A 20,596-nucleotide genomic window follows, 5' to 3' on the forward strand; every position below is an offset into this window, starting at 1 on the left:
GTGTTATGGGATGTGCTTAGACGTGCCGGGATCTCAGCCAAGAAAGAGACACCTGTTAACTTTTTGACTGATTCGCGTGAGGGAAGATCTACCCTGCGTCCTGCGGATGTTCTTGTGTTTGGCTGGGCAGGGGGTAAGCATACGTGTGTTGACCTCACTGGGGTGTCCCCGTTGGTGAGGCTGAGAGACAGTGGCTTCGTACCGGGACAGGCGGTTTTAAGAGCGGAGTCTAGGAAGGTTGCTAAGCATGAGACATCGTGTTTGGAGAATCAGCACGTGTTCATTCCATTTGCCTTCGACACTTTTGGATCCCTAGCTCCCGAGGCGGTTCGCTTCTTGGAGCGGGTGCAGAAGGTGGTCCACAGTGACTCGCAGAGCCCGAGGAACCAAGGATTTATATTTAGTAGAATAGGCTTTGCGATTCAAAAGGAGATAGCGGCGCAGCTTGTTGCTCGCTTACCCATTATCCAGATGTAGTTTGGTTTGTGTTATATATAAAAGGATCAATATTTTCACCTGAAAAAAAAATCTTTGGCTAAAACAAATGTTTATGATAAAGCTTCAAAGTATAGTTTAAAATCTTGTGATATTTACGTGATTATGTTTGATTTTTTTTTTGAAGGACTGGGAGCAGGGGAAGATGTTCACACTAAATGAACAAATTGATCACAAGGTAATCTTTCTCATATTTTTTTTTTTTAAATTACGATACGGTGTTTGGATAGTTGGCCTTGCTTTTGCCGTTTAAAACCTGAATATTGACATAATTAATTTTATTTTCTTGTTCCCTCAGATCAATTTCATTCACCAGGAATTACAAGCTCTTGAAGTCCCTCTTATTGTGGTGTGTTTATAGTTTATAATATACATATGAAATATTTTATAGTTTATAAAAAATGACACGTTTTTATTTCTTATTGCATCAACTACCTAAGACCGATACATCACATTTTCTTTACAGGTGGGACACTCGATCGGGTCGTATACGTCTTTGGAAATATTTAAACAATTTCCTGAAAAGGTGACCGCTTTTGAAATTTTCATTTACTTTAATGGGAACGGGTCAAATGGGTCGAAACTGGTCAACACATATGACCTTTTAAGTATTTTTGTTTAAAGATTTGGACTTTTGTAGTAATATGTTATTTGTAAATTTTTTAAAAAAACTGAACAAAAATGACCGCTTTGACCCGTTTTGACTGAACTCGTGACCCCGCCAATCTTGACCGTTGTAATATTTAAGGATGCGGTAATTCTTACAACTTACAAGCTGTCTTCTGGTGTTTTGAGATTATACAACAGGTCGCGTATTTTATAGCGCTATATCCATTTTTGGCAGTTGATAAAAGATCTCAGCAACAACCTATTATAAATAAATTGTCAAGGTAAAACAACTATTCACCGAGTTTATGGAGTTTCATTTTTTAATATGAATGTTAAGTAATTTATAATAAGTTAATAAATAGTGTTACAAAATATTTTTAGCCCAAATGTATAATTAACTAATCATTTATTAACAAAAAGATTTAGGCCCACATTCATTATTTCAGGCCTTTTTTTTTCAAAAACTTCTTAGCCCAAATGGTAAACCGAAATCAAAAAAATCGAAAACGTATGGTTTTCAAAACTCAAAAACTGAAAATTCAAACCTAATATCTGCTGCTAAAGTTTATTATTTTTATCTTATAAATATCTTGATTATGTGCTTTTGGAATTGATTATGTGATTATTGAATAATCAGGATTAAATAAATAATTTGTTTAAAGTTGTAATAATGTGATAATTATTAACTTTTTTGTTAATAATATGAAAACAATCCTGATTTTGAATAATCAGAATTAAGTAATTTGAATTATAGTAATCTAATAATAATTATTAAAAGAATTTGTTGATATTCTGATAATTATCCTGATTTTGAACAATTAGAATTAATAATCTGTTAATTATTAATTTTGTTTTGTTAATCCAGGTCCCGGCTTCTATCTAATATTATCAGTGACTTGAAACGTATTCTTCGCATATTTTACTTGTGTTCGGGGCTAAAGATTAATCTCCATAAATCAGTGTTATTTGGAGTAGGTGTAGAAGATGGTGAGATCGATATCCAAGCCGGTTTCATGGGTTGTAAGCCGGGTAGAATCCCGTTTACTTATCTTGGGATTATGGTTGGAGCTAACATGAATAGGGTGGTTAATTGGGAACCGGTTGTGTCCAAGTTCAAGAAGAGGCTTTCTAAATGGAAAGTTAATTCGTTATCTATTGCTGGTCGGTTAACCCTTATTAAATCGGTGCTGGATAGTCTTCCCACTTATTATTTTTCGCTTTTTAAGGCACCCAAGAAGGTTACCAATGATTTAGAAGCTTTGATGAGAAGGTTCTTATGGGGAGGTTCGGATGAAGTGAGGAAGATGTCTTGGGTGGCTTGGGAGGTAGTCACCAAACCTATAAAAGAAGGGGGTTTAGGTATCGCTCGTTTAGAGGTTAATAATCAAGCGCTGATTACTAAATGGCTTGGGAGATTTCTAAATGACCAGCACGCGATGTGGAGAAGAGTAGTGTTGTCTATTCACGGGACCTCGCGCTGTTGGGGGCTTGCTCCGGTTAATAATGGGGTTCCCGGGGTTTGGAAGAATTGTGTTATGTTCTGGAACAAATTTAAGGTTGATGGTGTGGGTTTTAATAGAGTGATCCGGGCCACAGTCGGGAATGGTCGCCAAGTTAGGTTTTGGACGGATTTGTGGTTGGGTTCGGCGCCGGTTATGGACAAGTATCCGTCCTTATATGCGGTAGAAAAACATAAAAATGTCTTGTTAGCTGATCGGTTGTTGGTCACTGGATCTTCTCGTCGCATTGTGTGGGATTGGCTTAGAGCTCCTTGCTCCCATCAGGAGGTGAGCGAGAAGCAGGAGTTGGAAGATCTCCTTCAAGGGGTGGTGATGGTTGACCGTGAAGATTCATGGTCTTGGGCGGTTGGTAGCTGCAAAGAGTTTGAGGTTTCGGCGATTAAAAGATGGATGGTGCGGTCCATTGTGGACGCTGGGAGTTCCAGTTTCCAATGGAGCGATTGGGTCCCGAAAAAATGTAATATTTTTATGTGGAGGGCCGTTCAGGATAGCCTTCCAACCAAGCAGGCTTTAGCTAGACGTCATTTGTATTGTGATGATCATAGTTGCGCTTTATGTGAGAGTAATGAGGAATCGCTCGAGCACTTGTTAACCGGGTGTTCCATTTCTATGGCCGTTTGGAATGCGATTGGTTCATGGTGCAACATCCCTAGACTATTTGTTTTTCATGTCAATGATTTGGTGGAAGTGCATAAGGTTTGTGGTGCGACGGGGAATAAAAGGTTGATTATTCATGGAATTGTCATCATTACTTGTTGGAGGATTTGGCGGGCTAGGAATGAAAAGATTTTTTCGGGCAAGAGCACTAACGTGGCAGAAATGGTTGCGGATATAAAATCTTTGGGTTTTCTTTGGTACAAAAATAGATCTAAGATAGGGGTGGTGGATTGGAAAAGTTGGTGTTTATTTGATGTAACGTGATTGTTGGTTTTGGTTTTTGGATTTCAGCGTCTTTCTCCGTCTTGGTGATAGTCGTTGGTTGTGTCTTTTTTTAATGAAAGTCAATTTTCAAAAAAAAAAAATCTAATATTATCAGTGCAATAGTGGCATTTTTGGGATTTCTACCAATTTCGGTGTCAAGATTTATAGCAAGAAAATCACTAGCGAAGTCGTGGTCTCGTACTGCTATCGATGCACTTTGTACAAGCACGCTTAAGGTGAAACTACTATATTGCAAGAATTCTAAAACTGGTATATAATTATTTATAATAAGACTTTGAAACCTGTTGCAACAAGTATAATAAGTATGTGACATATAAGTACCACTTTATATATTTAGTGTTGATTATTTATTATCTTCAAACATGTATATAATTATGCATCCAAATTTAGAATTATTGTGTCAGTTGGTATGGGTCCTATTTTCCTCTTGTTCAAGTGGTCCATTTAGTCCTTTCTGACTTCATTTTCAAAAGTTAATATCCACAAAATGCAATGTTTTTTTTTTATTTTATGTTTGTTAATAGATATATAATTAATTGCTCTTATGTTAACTATTGTTTATTAATGTTTCAGTATCATACGATGCGCAATGTGCTTTATATGGCCATGGCCGAGTTTGAAGAGGTATACAATCCCGAGCTTATAAACACGTATTTGATTTATTTGTAGTAAACTGTGGTTTTCGTCCCAGTGGTTTGTCTAAATATGCGGTTTTAGTCCAATAGTCCAATAACCCAGTCATGACGATACTTGAATCCCGGCAATTCCTTACAGTGGAGGGCATGCTCACCGAATCTATCCAAACAAGCTTTTAAGTTCAGTCAGAACGGGTCAAAGCGGTCATTTTTGTTCAGTTTTTTTAAAAAATTTACAAATAACATATTACTATAAAAGTCCAAATCTTTAAACAAAAATACTTAAAAGGTCATATGTGTTGACCAGTTTCGACCCATTTGACCCGTTCCCATTAAAGTAAATGAAAATTTCAAAAGCGGTCACCTTTTCAGGAAATTGTTTAAATATTTCCAAAGACATATACGACCCGATCGAGTGTCCCACCTGTAAAGAAAATGTGATGTATCGGTCTTAGGTAGTTGATGCAATAAGAAATAAAAACGTGTCATTTTTTATAAACTATAAAATATTTCATATGTATATTATAAACTATAAACACACCACAATAAGAGGGACTTCAAGAGCTTGTAATTCCTGGTGAATGAAATTGATCTGAGGGAACAAGAAAATAAAATTAATTATGTCAATATTCAGGTTTTAAACGGCAAAAGCAAGGCCAACTATCCAAACACCGTATCGTAATTTAAAAAAAAAAAATATGAGAAAGATTACCTTGTGATCAATTTGTTCATTTAGTGTGAACATCTTCCCCTGCTCCCAGTCCTTCAAAAAAAAAATCAAACATAATCACGTAAATATCACAAGATTTTAAACTATACTTTGAAGCTTTATCATAAACATTTGTTTTAGCCAAAGATTTTTTTTTTCAGGTGAAAATATTGATCCTTTTATATATAACACAAACCAAACTACATCTGGATAATGGGTAAGCGAGCAACAAGCTGCGCCGCTATCCCCTTTTGAATCGCAAAGCCTATTCTACTAAATATAAATCCTTGGTTCCTCGGGCTCTGCGAGTCACTGGGGACCACCTTCTGCACCCGCTCCAAGAAGCGAACCGCCTCGGGAGCTAGGGATCCAAAAGTGTCGAAGGAAAATGGAATGAACATGTGCTGATTCTCCAAACACGATGTCTCATGCTTAGCAACCTTCCTAGACTCCGCTCTTAAAACCGTCTGTCCCGGTACGAAGCCACTGTCTCTCAGCCTCACCAACGGGGACACCCCAGTGAGGTCAACACACGTATGCTTACCCCCTGCCCAGCCAAACACAAGAACATCCGCAGGACACAGGGTAGATCTTCCCTCACGCGGATCAGTCAAAAAGTTAACAGGTGTCTCTTTCTTGGCTGAGATCCCGGCACGTCTAAGCACATCCCATAACACATCTCTAACCCAGTCATGACGATACTTGAATCCCGGTAATTCCTTACAGTGGAGGGCATGCCCTCCACTTGCAACCCCTCAATCAAAAAGGGTGAAAAACGATTTTAGGTTCAATTTAAGCAAAATTAACAATTGAAATTGATCGATTACAAAGAAGAAACAGGTGGTTATACCGCAGCCGCCTAGGGTTCCAAAATGGAACCCTCCGTCACCATGATACACCACCTCTACAAACAGCCGCAACGCATGTCGACCAGCGACCGTCGCCTAGTTTTCCGTTTTGGAGCCTAGCAACAGTCAAATCCTCGCCGTTGCCCAGGGTTTCCAAAATGGAACCCGGCAACAGACGAAATCCAACACCGAGTTACTTCTGCTATCTCGATACATCGCCGTCATAAAAACCGAGTGTTACCTCAAGGACAACGATACACCGCTGCCATATCACCGTCCACCGACGGCCAGTGATACTCACACAACAGAGAGAGAGAGAGAGAGAGAGGGGGGTCCAAAAATGTCTGGAAAACTTGTGGAGAAGATGAAAAAGTGTAAACTAAAAGACATACACGTAAAATGATAGAGAAGCGGTGGAAGGACACGTCCCTAAAACGTGGATGCATACAAATTTAGCAGCTGGATCCCACAATTTAACTGTTAAGAAAGCTGAATATACACTACCCATAGCCAAAGGTACAACTTATACAGCCAAAGTCACCATCCTTCAAGCATTATGTACAACTTTCTTTGTTAAGAAAGTTGTCTTTTTATATATACTAGTTGGGTGCCCACGCAATGCAGCGGGGGCGTGCGCAACTCTGCATTGAACTCATAGTCCGTGTCGGTACATACGTCATCTGGTGACAGTGGACGCGTAACTCGTGCAAAGCCAATTGCATGTAATTGAAGATTGAACACGTGTAACCAGGCGTGAATGCACGTTACCGACATTGAAACATGCTTAACCAACACCACGTGTGTAATTCATGGAGATTAACGGTGTAGGGTGTTGGATTGAGTGCTTACCAATATTGGGCTATGTGCGTTACGTGGTGTTGGACACATGTTTTTCGGCCCCGATATATGTAAACAACGGTATATGCGTAAGTTGTAACGAAAATCCAAAGGCAAATCTAAAAGATACAGTAATTTGAAATAAATCATTTTTTAAACCAACCCCCTGTTCCAACTCGACAGCGTTCTTACTTGACCCCTTTATACTCGAATCCGAACCAAATTAACCATTTTTTTTCTATCGACTCATTCCGAACCTATTGTACTTTTACAAATGACATGAGCTCACCCGACTCGACCCGTAACCCGGTTTTAAATGGTAAGCGCGCAACATGCTAACTTTTTAAAGTTAAAAAACTATATCAATATCATACTCAAATTAAAGGGAATAAAATGCTCGTTTTTATGATGTAATTTATTTGAAAAAACATTAACGTATGAAAAAGTTATTACCGTTAAAAAGTCGTGGGGTAGTTGGTTTTGAATTAGGGGCATATATGTAACTATTATTAAACTTGACAAAAAAGGTAGTGAAGTTGAGGGACCATAATTGTAAGTATAACATTTGTGAGTAAAGACTTAATTATCCTTAATTACTATATTTTTTATGCATTATAAGTTGTATATAAAGCATTGAGTTTGGTACCTCTTAAAATTTAAGAGGTTTCTAACTCATGCTTTATATATAGTATAGATATATAATATAACTAGTTTCACCATCATCATCGGAAATGAAGTGATTATTATTATTATTGTTATTATTATTATTATTATTATTATTATCTACCCGTATTATTATTATTACTATCATATTATATTATTGTTATTATTATTATTACTATTATTATTGTTATTATTATTACTATTATTATTATTTTGGTTAGGTGCCCTATTGCTTGTGTTTTGGTGATTAGTTGCAATCATAGAGCGTAGAAACCATGACTATTACTTGAGACCATGTCCGGAAACGAGGGGTGTAGGAAAGGGTAAAGATAGGGAGTATATATTGCGTTCGGCTCCTTAGAATGTAGGAACACTAAATAGTAAGCTGCTAGAATTGGTAGATGTGCTTAAAAGACGTAGGGTTCAGATAGCATGTCTCCAGGAGACTAAGTGGAAAGGGCATAGAGGGGCTGAGTGTAATGGGTATAAGTTGTGGTACTCGGGGTCTGATGGAGCTAGGAACGGAGTGGGGTTTCTAGTGGTTAAGGAACTACACACTAGTGTGGTGGAGGTGATAAGACATAATTACAGGATTATGGTATTAAGATTAGTTCTAGGAGAGGAAGTAGTGACAGTAGTCTGCGCCTACGCGCCTCATGTAGGCTTAGAGGATCAGGAAAAGAGAGAATTTTGGGATTGCCTAGACGCAGTGGTAGGGGGCATACCTAGGGGTGAGAGGATCTGTATAGTAGGTGATTTTAATGGACACATTGGTAAGGTTAACGATGGTTTTGAAGCTGTTCATGGGGGTTTCGGTTTTGGTGATAGGAATGAGACCGGAACAGATCTCCTAGAGTTTGTGGTAGCCCACGACCTAGGTATTATAAATTCTTATTTTAAGAAAAAAGATTCTCATTTGATACTTTTAGCAGTGGTGGACGAGAAACGCAAATTGACTACCTTTTGATGAGGCAAGGAGACTGACGTTGGTGGAAGGACTGAAAAGTCATACCTGGTGAGACAGCTGTGGCTCAACATCGACTGCTGGTAACAGATATAGGCTTTAGAGATAAATTGACTGTACGAGAGAAAAAAGGTATACCTAGAATTCGATGGGGAAATTTGAAGGACGAAAACATCCAACTGTTTAAGGATAAACTCATACTGCAGACACGAGCTAGACTAAATGGGGAATCAACTCATATATGGGAAGCTATGGCGACAAAGATCATTCAAGTAGCAAAGGAGACTCTAGGGGTCACAACAGGAAAGACAGGTGGGCATAAGGAGTCTTGGTGGTGGAATGAAGCAGTACAAGACAAGATAAGGAACAAACAAGGATGTTTTAGGGAGCTTATGAGATGCACGAATGAGGAGGAGCGAGTGGAGTTGAGGGAGACCTACAAAACGGTCAAGAGAGAGGCGAAGAAGGTAGTGGCGGAAGCAAAGAACGCGGCATATAAACGGATGTATGAACGTTTAGAAACAAAAGAGGGGGAACATGCTATGTTTAAGATTGCCAAAGCCAGGGAGTGTGGAAGGAAAGATCTAGGACCTGTGAAGTTCATAAAGGATGCCGATGGGCATGTACTGGTCAAGGAACAAGACATCAAGCTAAGATGGCAAACCTACTTCCACAATCTTTTAAACAATGGGAGATCTCACCAAGAAGAATATGACAACACAACCTTCCAACGACAACCGAATAACTGCTACTGTAGACGGATCACACCAGAAGAGGTGCAAACTGCACTTAAGAGGATGGGAAGGGTTAAGGCGGTTGGCCTAGACAACATACCCATAAAGGTGTGGAAGTGTCTGGGAGAGGAAGGAGTATGGTGGTTAACTACTCTGTTCAATATTATCCTCAAATCTGGTAAGATGTCAGACCAGTGGAGGAGCAGCGTTGTAGTTCCTATCTATAAGAACAAAGGAGACGCCCAATGTTGTGGTAACTATCGAGGAATCAAATTACTAAGCCATACTATGAAGCTATGGGAAAGAGTGATTGAGGTTAGACTTAGACGGGAAACTTCGGTTACGGTGAACCATTTTGGCTTCATGTCGGGGCGTTCCACCATAGAGGCAATACACCTTATAAGAAGATTAATGGAAAACTATAGGGAGAAGAAGCGTGACCTGCATATGGTCTTTATTGACCTAGAAAAGGCTTACGACAGTGTGCCACGGCAGTTGCTTTGGGAATGCTTGGAGGGTAGAGGAATACCGACGAAATATATAGAGATAATTATGGATATGTATACCAGGAATGCAACAAGTGTCCGGGCGCCCATGGGGGATACTGATTTCTTCCCCATAGAGGTAGGTCTTCATCAGGGGTCAGCGTTGTGTCCGTTTCTTTTTGCAGTAGTCTTGGATGAGTTGTCAAAGTCGATTCAGGGGGCGCTTCCGTGGTGCATGATGTTCGCAGACGATATTGTCTTAAATGCTGAGGGAAAACAAGATCCAAACATGAAGCTAGAGGAAGAGACAAAAGGTTTAAGAGTTAGTCGCTCTAAGACGGGGTACCTACACTGTGATTTTGGTGGGGTAAATGACAATGAAGACGCACAGATCACCATTGATGAGCAGCTGGTTCCGCAAGTAACGAAGTTCAAGTATCTAGGATCATTTGTTCAAAGCAATGGGGAATTAGACAGTGATGTGACCCATCGAGTTCAGGTAGGATGGTGTAGATGGAAAGCAGCCACAGGTATATTGTGCGAGAAGAGTTTTCCAACTAAACTAAAGGGAAAATTTTATAGGGTCGCAGTTAGACCTGCAATGCTATATGGAACGGATTGTTGGGTCATCAAGAAGGCACAGGTGCGGAAGATGGATGTAGCAGAAATGAGAATGCTACGCTGGATGTGTGGGCACACAAAGTTAGACAAAATAAGAAACATTGTGTTTCGAGAGAGATTAGGGGTAGCGAACATATCAGACAAGATAAGAGAGTGGAGATTGAGACGGTTTGGACATGTGAAGAGAAGACAGACGACGAATCCGGTTAGATCCGTAGAAAGCATTACTATAGAGGGGAGGAGGGGTAGAGGACGACCTAAATTGACTTGGGAGAGAGGATTAGACATGATCTGATAGACCTAAACCTCTCAGAGGACATGGTTGAGGATAGGAATTCTTGGAGAAGTAGAATTAAAGTTAACGATTTTTAGAGAGAAATGAACACTTTAGGGCGTCTATTAACCTTATTCTTGTCACACACAATAATGGTATTTTCTTCCCATATATATTATTATTATTATTATTATTACTATTATTATAATTTGTATTATTATTATTATTATTATTATTATTTATTATTATTACTATTTACTGTTGAACTTTGATTTCCTTATATTGCCCCATACATATTAGAGCTGAGGGTCTCTCTGGAAGCCACCTCTTTATCCATTTGGATACAGGTACGGTGTGCCTACATCCCACCCTCTCCAGTCCCTACTTATAGCTTTGATGCTGGTTGGATTTCACTGGGTATGATTGATTGATTGATTGATATATAACTAGTTTTAGAAACCCGTGTATTACACGGGATAAATTAATGTATAAATTACAATAAATAATATAATACAAATAAAAAAAGATAATTAAGTCTCTTTATATAATGTAAAAAAATGTATTACAAATATAGTCGTTTTATATCATTACATATATTTGAATTTTAAATCGACAATGAGTTGTTCCACCATCGATATACAATAATGAAAGAATGCCACTAGAAACAACAATTAAAACAATGAGACATTTCGATGTGAAAGATGTAGCTAAAGTTTTTTTTTACAAAAATGTTATATATTCCATACCCGGCCATAGACAAAAAAGACTAACAATTTTTTTTAACAGATTACATGTTGTCCTTATAACAGACTATTGTTCAACAATCACAATAGTCTTATACTAAATATAAATAATAAAAAATTTGTCTATGATTTTTAAAACTAAATATTTGTAAAAAGGTTAAAAAAAATTATTATAGTTTTCTATAATATGAAAATTTCTCAAAAAATTGAATATTAATGTACTCTTTAAACATAAACTCTTTTATATATACATTTCGGTTTTAAAGAAAATATAATATGTTAATAATTTTTTATATTAAGTATGTTTAGAATATAATTTATAGCATTAATAATTCAATCAATTGAGATTGGCCAATTAATACGCAATGTTGAATTTATAATCAATGCTATATTTAGAACCAATATTTTGTCCTTTTCCATCAATAGAATAAAAGTGATTTTGACGGGAATTTGAAAGTGAGAATTAATCTCAGAATGTCATGCGTCAGAATTATTTTCTTTTATTAGTATATAGGTAGAGGTAGATATGTTGTATTAAAACAATATTACAATAACATACCCTTATATTATTAGAATATATATCAGTTTCGTTACAAAATGTTTACTATCAGAGTTTGGTTTCCATTAATTACACAATTACATCATTAAACTCTACTTCCAATTGCATCTATATAAAAGAATAAAACTTAAGCATTTTAAGCACAACCAACTCAATCCTACCTACCTTAGTAATCTAAATCAAGCCATGGCTCATGGCATGAAAACATACATGTTATGTTTGCTAATTCTTTTTGCACATTCCTTGGTCGACACAACAAATGGTATTTGTCCTCAATTAATCTGGGATATGGGAATCATTAATGGCCTCCAAAGCGGCGCACTTGTAGTCTACCCTACAGACAAAGATGGTGCCGATTTAGGACCTCACAACTTAAACCCGGGTGAAAATTATGGTTGGGAATTCTGCGAGAAGTTTGCTGGAAGTACTCACTGGTATACACTATTTTATTGGCAACCAAACCAGCAAAATTATACTGTTTTTGATGATACAATCCGACATGAGTGTTTTCGTCATCGTGGATCAGAAGCATGTTATTGGCTAGTGAGAGAGGACGGTTTTTATATGAATCCTTGGAACGATCCATATCCAAAGGGTTGGGTGAAAAAATATGATTGGTAACTATGTGTAAACGTTCTTAATCTAAGAAATTACCTTGCTATAATAATGATATAGTTTGATTTCAGTTCACTACTTGAATCACTAATTAATCATAATAAATAAATTATTGGTTTAACCAAGCAAGTAGATTTATGCATGTAATTTGACTCAAATTTTGGATATCGTCTCTAATGTTTAAAAATTACATCTACTCTCTCCAGCTACGTTCTTTGGTCTCATCTTTGTTCAAAATGTTAATTGGGTTGAATTTTGCTTTTTAAGTTAATTGGAATTTACCTTTTTTACTCTTATTTTTATAAAAGATAATAAAATAAATGTATATAAGTAGAACTCACAACCATTACTAAGGACATGTGTAATGGCGATGATTTGAGGCAATAAGTGGCCAAAATGAGCGACAACACCGCCCCCTCGACGATAAATGGGGTGACAAGTGTGGGGGGGGGGGACGGTTTTTGTTGCGTGTTGTGTTTGCTGGTTTGTTATTATTATTATTATTATTATTATTATTATTATAGTATGTGTGTATGGGTCTCACCAAACCCAAATAGCCCGTAAATGTGTTATAACATCTTATTGAATTAAAAATTAATCTCATAAAATATTTGATATGAAAATACTATAAAATAGGGATATACTAAATATTAATATCCGATTTTGTTTAAAAAGATATTATTTATGAGGGTTGAGTTATAATAAGAATATTAGTTTTTGTAGGAATGATAGGAAATAATCTTGTCCATTCATTTTAGACTTGAATTGTTGAGATTGGATTAGAGAGAAAATAAAGTGTAAAACAAGGGTAAGGACATAATATGGATAACACATTTGTTGACTTTCTTTCTCCACATGCAAAGCATGTGTCAAATTCCCCCATCATTTTAAAACGTCCATAACTTTTTTATACGACATTTTTTTCCAAAACAATTTCACCTTAATAACGAGTGTTTTTTTATCTTTTATACGAGAACAACATTGCTATATAAAAATAAAATGAAAATCGTGGGTTTTTTTTACAAATTGTGTTTTTACAAAATTGTGTTTTACAAAATTGTGTTATACAATTGTGTTTTATTTTTTCATTGTGTTTTTTAAATTGTGTTTTTCATTGTGTTTTTGTCATTGTGTTTTTATTTTCATAGTGTTTTTTACATTGTGTTTTTTCATAGCGTTTTCCATTGTGTTTTTTCCGGTGGCCATTTTCGGTTGATCATTTCCGGTAATTGTTTTCGGAGATTTTTCCAGTGAAATTTTTCGGGGATTGTTTACCGGTGACTTTCCGACGAATTTTTCGGTGAAATTTATGAAGACTTTTCCGGCAAGCTGGTGGTGGTGGGCAGTGGTGGTTGTAGGAGATGAGTGAAAATTTAAGTGAGTTTTTAAGATTAAATAAATGGGTTTTTGAAATTAAATTAAGTGAGTTTTCAATATTAAGGTAATAGACTAAAATACTCTCCTTCCTAGCCTTCTTAGAGCATTCTCAGCCTATTCTTTAAAGTTGTCAAACCCATATAATTTATGGTAAATTTTGAGAAAATCATCAAAATCACATCTCTAGTCCATTCCTTATTATATGGATGATTTATATGAGAAATAAAGTAAAAACCTAAATATAGGGACTCACTTTGATCCACACCATATAATATATCAACTATCTTCCAATCACCATATACTATATAACAAAGATAAAAGAGAAAAAAATAATAATATAAGAGTTTATGGAAATGAATAAAGAATAGAATGTAGAAGATTTTTGAAAAATGATAGATAAATTTATGGAATAGTGTTTTTTAACTAAATTATAGGGAAAAATATATGGAATGAGCTGGGAATGCTCTTAGAAAAATCAAACTTATTATTTGAACATTTCTCTTATTTATGATTAAGAAACAATTTTGAAGTTGGGCGACGGGTTTTTGTCGCTTGCTGTTTTTTTTGGTTTGTTGTTGTTATTATTATTATTAGTATAATTATTATTATTATTATTATTAGAGCAATAGTTGTCACAACTTCATAATGGAGAACAACTTATGTTTGATCCTTCAACTATTTTGATATTTGGTCATCAGTTCTTTGCAAGACTCAACAATCTCTCCTTGAACCGATGATGCCAAAACCATTTATTATTTTTTCTCAATTGTCTTATTTCACAATCTTCTTTAGGTTAGGCTGAGTCTTTGATGAACTATAGAAACTCAATGTCGAGACTGTCATCATCTTCCATATCTAATGGAAGGTCTAGTAATATTTTTAACATCTCTTTTTCCAGCATGGGTATATCTTGCAGATCAACCCTTTGTGTATTACCATAATCAAATTCGAATTTTACAAAGGAGCAATTTTTAATTTTACTCCATTTGATAACCTTCAGACTTGATTGGATTTTAGTAGCAACAGCAACCAATGTTGGCAAAGAAGTTGACGAAAGTGTCAAATTTATATCATATAGAAATCTGTAAGGCCCCGTTCCCGGTAGCCCTACTTTAACGTCGGATTTACTCATAAACGCAGTTCTACAAATAAGATTTTATTAAAACTTTCGCGGAATAAAAATCATCAATCATTCGTTACAAAACATTTCGTCTTTCCTTTAAAACCGTAACATAAAACATCATAATTAAAACATCATTTCTTCAATCTTCAGATGCCAGCCTTTCAATCCATGCCATGTGTCATCCTCATGCCATCACGATAAACATATATATCTGTGTGCATACTAAAAGTCAGCTACGCTGATTGAGTTCTAGTTAATCAAGCAACTTGTCATACAACCACTACATACAATATATACGTATCCGAATACACATAGTCCACTATCTCACCTGTTACTGCTTAGCCACTTAATTACCCCTACAGCTTAGCCGCTTAATTACCCCTACAGCTTAGCCACGTAATTACCCCTACAGCTTAGCCACTTATGCCACTTTATGCCAGTTCATAACGATTCACGTTATGCCACTTTGCCACTTTAATAACGAATAACGTTATGCTACTTTGATACCCTTGCTAGACCCCTATCCACTTCTATCACACACTACATCTACTCGTCTATAACCCACTTTCTAGCATAACATTATTTACACAATAATAAGTCACATCATAGCAATCGTACACACTATTAACCGCTTGACAGTCACTATCCTTGACGATACGTGCAATATCCGAAGATCGTTTACGCAACGACAAACATTCATTCATAGCATCATACATACTATCACATCAATCATTATAGCAAACACTTACCACTTAAGGTAAGTGTATTCACACATCACATCGAGTATGCACACAGCCCCGAAAACATAACAAGGAAATGGGGCTAGAAACTCACCTGAACTCGGTTACTTCTTCCGATAATGGTTACTCCTTTCTTGAGTTGTGCGCGTCTAACTATTTAATAATTGAATATCAAATACCACTCTAGTCATTCTCATTGCTACTTAATTAGTCTTACGCATCTAAGCCGGTTTTACTTCATTGAATCATTACCCGGTTAGTTAATCTTTACTCGTTAACCTTTAAAGGCATCTTTCATAATTAATCAAAGTCCAAGGGCTAATATGTAATTATCTCATTCTTACCAAGTCCAGGGACTATTCTGTCATTATATCATACTTCTAGTTCGTTACAGTCCCTTAACGAATTGGAGTTCATTCGTTACTTCTATCTCTGGCTAATTCGTTACTTCATAACGAATTGACCTTCATAACGAATTGAACCTTATAACGAATTGGTCCCTTGACGAATGGCCCTTCAGTAACGAATTGAACCCTTCTAGTTCGTTATCTTCTTTTAACGAATCGAGGCTAATTCGTTATCATTTTCCCCTAACGAATTGGATACGAACTGAGACTAGTTCTCTAAGCCTTCTTTAACGAATCACCAGACGAATTACCCCTAGTTCGTCAACTTCCCGTTAACGAACTAGGGTTAGGTCAGAGAATGTCTGGAACATTCTCTGACATTCCCTTTCCTCGTACCCACATTCTCCGGCGCCGCCTTTCCGGCGCCGCCATCGCTGGAAAAACGTATTCCAGCACCGTTTTCACTGTTTTTCGTCCAGTTCGATCCAGATCTAAGCTAGGGTGACCCCTAAGTTCATCTTAGGTTCGGTTTATACCCGATTCCACCAGGATCTCATGACTCTAATGGTTTAACGGTGTCGTCTCGTCGTTTCGTGACTAAATCTAACAGGTTGAGTATAAACAACATCATACTATCATTATCTCGGGTCGGAAATCAATTCTTCTTCTTCTCCTTGGTTTCGGCTAGAGAGAGAGAGAGAGTAGGATGAGAGAGAGAGCTAAGTGTGTGTTTTAGTGGTGTATGGAGTATGTGTGAAATGAATGGAAAATGGAAATTAAGGTTTATATAATTACGGATCATGGGCTTAAGCCCATGGTGTCTTCCTTCTTTCACAAGTCCATAACCCATATCCATTACCAACACTAGCCCGACCCATACTAACTCCTACTTTATTTATTATCTCCCCACTAACCCGAGTAAACTTTCCCACTAATTTTAATTAATATAATTAATATTATTCTTAGAAATTTTGGGACGTTACAAGTCTTCCCCCCTTAAAGATGTGACAATCGTCAATTTCAGGTTAACTCCGTTAACTCAACTCCGTCAATTCAAACTTTAGATTTATTGAATCTATAACGCAAACCTCATTACATTTAAACTAGGGTTTAAATGACGCTTAACACTTACTACATGTGTAGTCTTTCGGGATTTGCACCGAAACGCAAACAAGTCGACGCAAACGATTGATGAATAAACGAAAAACGTCAAGACACTAATTATGTGATCATTGTGTGTTAGGATTATGTGTTATGTGATAACATTATTGTAATGTTAACTTGATGTGCAAGTTATGATAGAAGGTTCTAGTAATGTTAACTTGATGTGCAAGTTAACATAGAAGGTTCTAGAAAAAAAGTAATACTTAGGAGTTGAGGGGCCAAAGTGTAACATATTAATCTATAAATACATGATAACCTAAACCCTAATCTCCTACTCCCATACCCTAACCCCAAATCGGCCAGCCATCCCCTCTCCCCTCTCCTTGTGATCGATCAATATACACACATACACAATCAAGATCTTTCAAGTTTGATTGAAGATTAAGGTGCTAGGAAGGTATAAACAACTATTCTATGCATCCTCTATGTTTAATTGTTAGTTTTATTGGGTTAATTGTGAACCTTAATGGCCGATTGATAGGAGTTATGATGTCTAGAATGTTCTATGAATGATTTGTTGTATATAGATAGTTGAACTGCTGAGTTTGGATACAAACAGTTTCTGGACAGATTGTGTTGTTGATGTTTGAATGACTGTAACGGGATGTAAAAGTGGAAATTGATTGAGATAATTGATACTACATTAAACTAGGTTGAGTCTAGTTTCTAAAGAATATAAATTTGTAATTTTTGGACATGTGAAGGATAACTTTTATGATTTTACAAAAACGTGGTGCAAAGCTGAGTTGTTAGACCTGCTGTTAGGCTGTTTTGTAAATATTATATCTCATGATCTACGAGGCCAATTGGGTTGGTTCCACTTCTGGAAGTTGACTTATTGAGTTAGGAACCAAACCCAAGTGGTCTTGCATTTATTGGATTTTTCGTTTAACGGGAATTGCAAATAACATTCTGTTGTGCATGAATCTGACTGTTATGAGTTTGCTGTAATGATTTGATGATTGTGAGAAAACTATGTGGAATAAAAATATGATTAAATATGTTCTGGAAACCTAAAACATATGTGCTTCTGTGATGATTTTTGGTAAATTAATTGAGATGCTATGATCGGTGAAATAGTACAATCTTTCTAGTAGGATTTCTGTCTCGGTGAAACTAGCTGCTGAGTTGTGTAAAAATGCATGAAATATGATATTTGTTATATAATTGTTATGTTTTGACCAAAATACCCTTGCGGGGAATAGTTGCTAATTGATTGCCATGATTTGACCAAATTGCCCTTATGGGGAATAATGGCTAGTTAATTGTTATTTGTTGACCAAAATGCCCTTACGGGAAAAATTGCTAGTAATGTACATTATGAATACATGACACATATATGATTGCTTACACATGTGATGTGTCACAAAAACACTTGTTAAAGTCACACACGATTCACGAGCGAAACACGAAACATGTTATGTGCATAGGTATTATGTGCCGGGTCTAGAGACTCGATAATATTCCGACACTTAGAAAAATCTCTTTGTTGTTTTAGAACGTTAGAGAGAGTTTTTCGGTGACGCGCATCTTGGTGATTTATTTTGGGAAATTCTTCGCAAACAGTGAGTTTCACTTTCCCCTCTTTAAACTGTTTTCAAACGTTTTTCACTTGGGGGAGATAACATACTCCACAACGCATTTAAGATTTTGTTATAAATTATATATCACTTGTAAAGGCTAAGTGGAAAACGAAACATTTGAAGTCCTACACATCGAACCGGTTAATATTTATAATAGCGAGTCACTGTTGAGTAGTACTACTGGGTTTGACAAACCCCACCCAACGCTAAACTCGACTGGAGGTCGAGCGGGTGTAATTTTGGCTAACACGTACCATGGTCTGGAGGACCTGGTGACAAGGCACTTACTAAACGAGTCAGCTTCGGTGTCGAACACTTAGTAATACTTGTTGTATAGATTAGCTACCTATCGATATATAATTTGACATAACACTATCTGGTAACGCAAAACGCCGTAACGTGGTTACGCAAAACGCTTAAACGCCGTAACGTGGTTACGCAAAACACTTAACGTAAAACGCTGAACGCAAACGCTAGACGATTTATTTTATATAACTTGTGAACTCACCAACCTTGTGTTGACACTTTTAGTATGTTATTCTTAGGTAGCCGAGGCGGGCGCGCGGTTTAGGAACATGCATTGTGTGATAAACTCTTAACTATGCAAACTTGTTTTTAACTGTTATCCTTGATTTTTAAATCATCCTGCGTGACGTAACATTGTTCTATGGTTTTACGCTTCCGCACTTATTTTCATTTAAACGTTTTTATGGTTTGATTATAACTGATGATTCCGATCCTGTTAGTTCACACCCTCTGACGGTAAAACTCCGTTAGTGGATTTTGAGGGTGTGACAAAAGAGGTTTCGTCCTCGAAACCTAACTTATTCCTTGTAAAAGGAACACTTCTTATATTCACACACTTTATTGAATCGCTCCCGCTTTATGGGTTATCCTTCTTACTTCTGACTTGCAGTCATCGAGCGGTGATCATGTGTTTTAGCTATTAAGGTAGTTTGTCCATGAGGCCCTCGACGTACCAAGTCTCGTCTTGTCTTCCCGAGAAACTTGTTTTATAATAACGCTAACTCCTAAGGCGACGCATTACCGTCACACAACTTTTTATCATAACCAGCATGCATTTAAGATAATTCCTAATTCATTCATACAAAAATCACAAGAAAACACTACTCATTCATAAAATCAAACATAAGAAGGAAATCATTCAAGCTTGCTAAACAAACATATGTTCAACTGTAACATAAAAGACCACTTAACAGCACTAACATAAAACAACTGTGACAAGCCACTTATTCCTCTGCAACCTTCTCAGTGACCGATAAATTTTCTTCTCACGCGTCTCCCCTTCTTCCCTCCACCGCTACAGCTTCCTCACACTCCCTAGCTATGTGACCTGACTTTCCGCATCTGTAACATTTCTGGTCCTCGGTGCATTCATGAGAGATGTGTCCCTTCTTCCCGCATCGGTGGCATTGGTTTGGACCAGCCTTGCACTCTCCCAGGTGCATTTTCCCGCACACCTTACATGTCTCCTTGTCTGCCGTCTTCTGTGTCTTATTCCCCGCATGCTCTACGACATCTGCATACCGTTTGGTTCCTTTCCCTCCATCCTCATCTTCCACTTCCACATCACCTGCTGCCAGATCATCATAAACCACTTGTGCTAAGTCAACTGCAGAATCAAAGGTAGCCGGTTTGCTAGTCTTGACTAACGTGCGGACCTTCTGGGGTAACCCCCTGACGTAGCACTTGATCCGTTTCGCCTTAGTGTTCACCATGTCAGGCACCAGTCTAGACATGCGGTTGAATTCAGTGGTGTACTCGCGGTGTGTCATCTTGCCCGCATTTAGATTTAGAAACTTCATCTCGGCCTTCTCAACCTCGGCATCAGCACAGAACTTTTTCATCACTAACTCCTTCAGGTCATCCCACCTCATTGCCTTAATCTCTTCTCGAGTCTTCTTCTGCTCCACACTCTCCCACCAGTACATAGCTTCATCTCCTAATGATTGAGTAGCATAACCCACAACTTGGTCGGGACGACACTC

At 37.1% G+C, this 20,596-nt stretch overlaps 2 long non-coding RNA genes across 2 annotated transcripts; one reads left to right on the forward strand and one right to left on the reverse strand.

Moving 5' to 3' along the window:
• The first annotated feature begins 619 nt into the window (after positions 1–619).
• LOC143590215 (uncharacterized) lies at positions 620–1,387 on the forward strand. Its single transcript, XR_013145431.1, has 4 exons — positions 620–673; positions 794–844; positions 962–1,021; positions 1,303–1,387. It is a non-coding gene; the product is annotated as an uncharacterized LOC143590215 (long non-coding RNA).
• A 3,123-nt stretch (positions 1,388–4,510) lies between these two features.
• On the reverse strand, positions 4,511–5,006 carry LOC143590216 (uncharacterized). The gene is made up of 3 exons (XR_013145432.1): positions 4,914–5,006; positions 4,743–4,793; positions 4,511–4,625 (listed from the first exon to the last, which is right to left on the reverse strand). It is a non-coding gene; the product is annotated as an uncharacterized LOC143590216 (long non-coding RNA).
• Positions 5,007–20,596: the final 15,590 nt, after the last annotated feature.

Source organism: Bidens hawaiensis, unplaced genomic scaffold, assembly GCF_021521415.1.
Source record: "Bidens hawaiensis isolate Kalapana, Puna unplaced genomic scaffold, B.hawaiensis_p1.1 tig00038211_1, whole genome shotgun sequence".
NCBI classification, from domain to species: Eukaryota; Viridiplantae; Streptophyta; class Magnoliopsida; order Asterales; family Asteraceae; genus Bidens; species Bidens hawaiensis.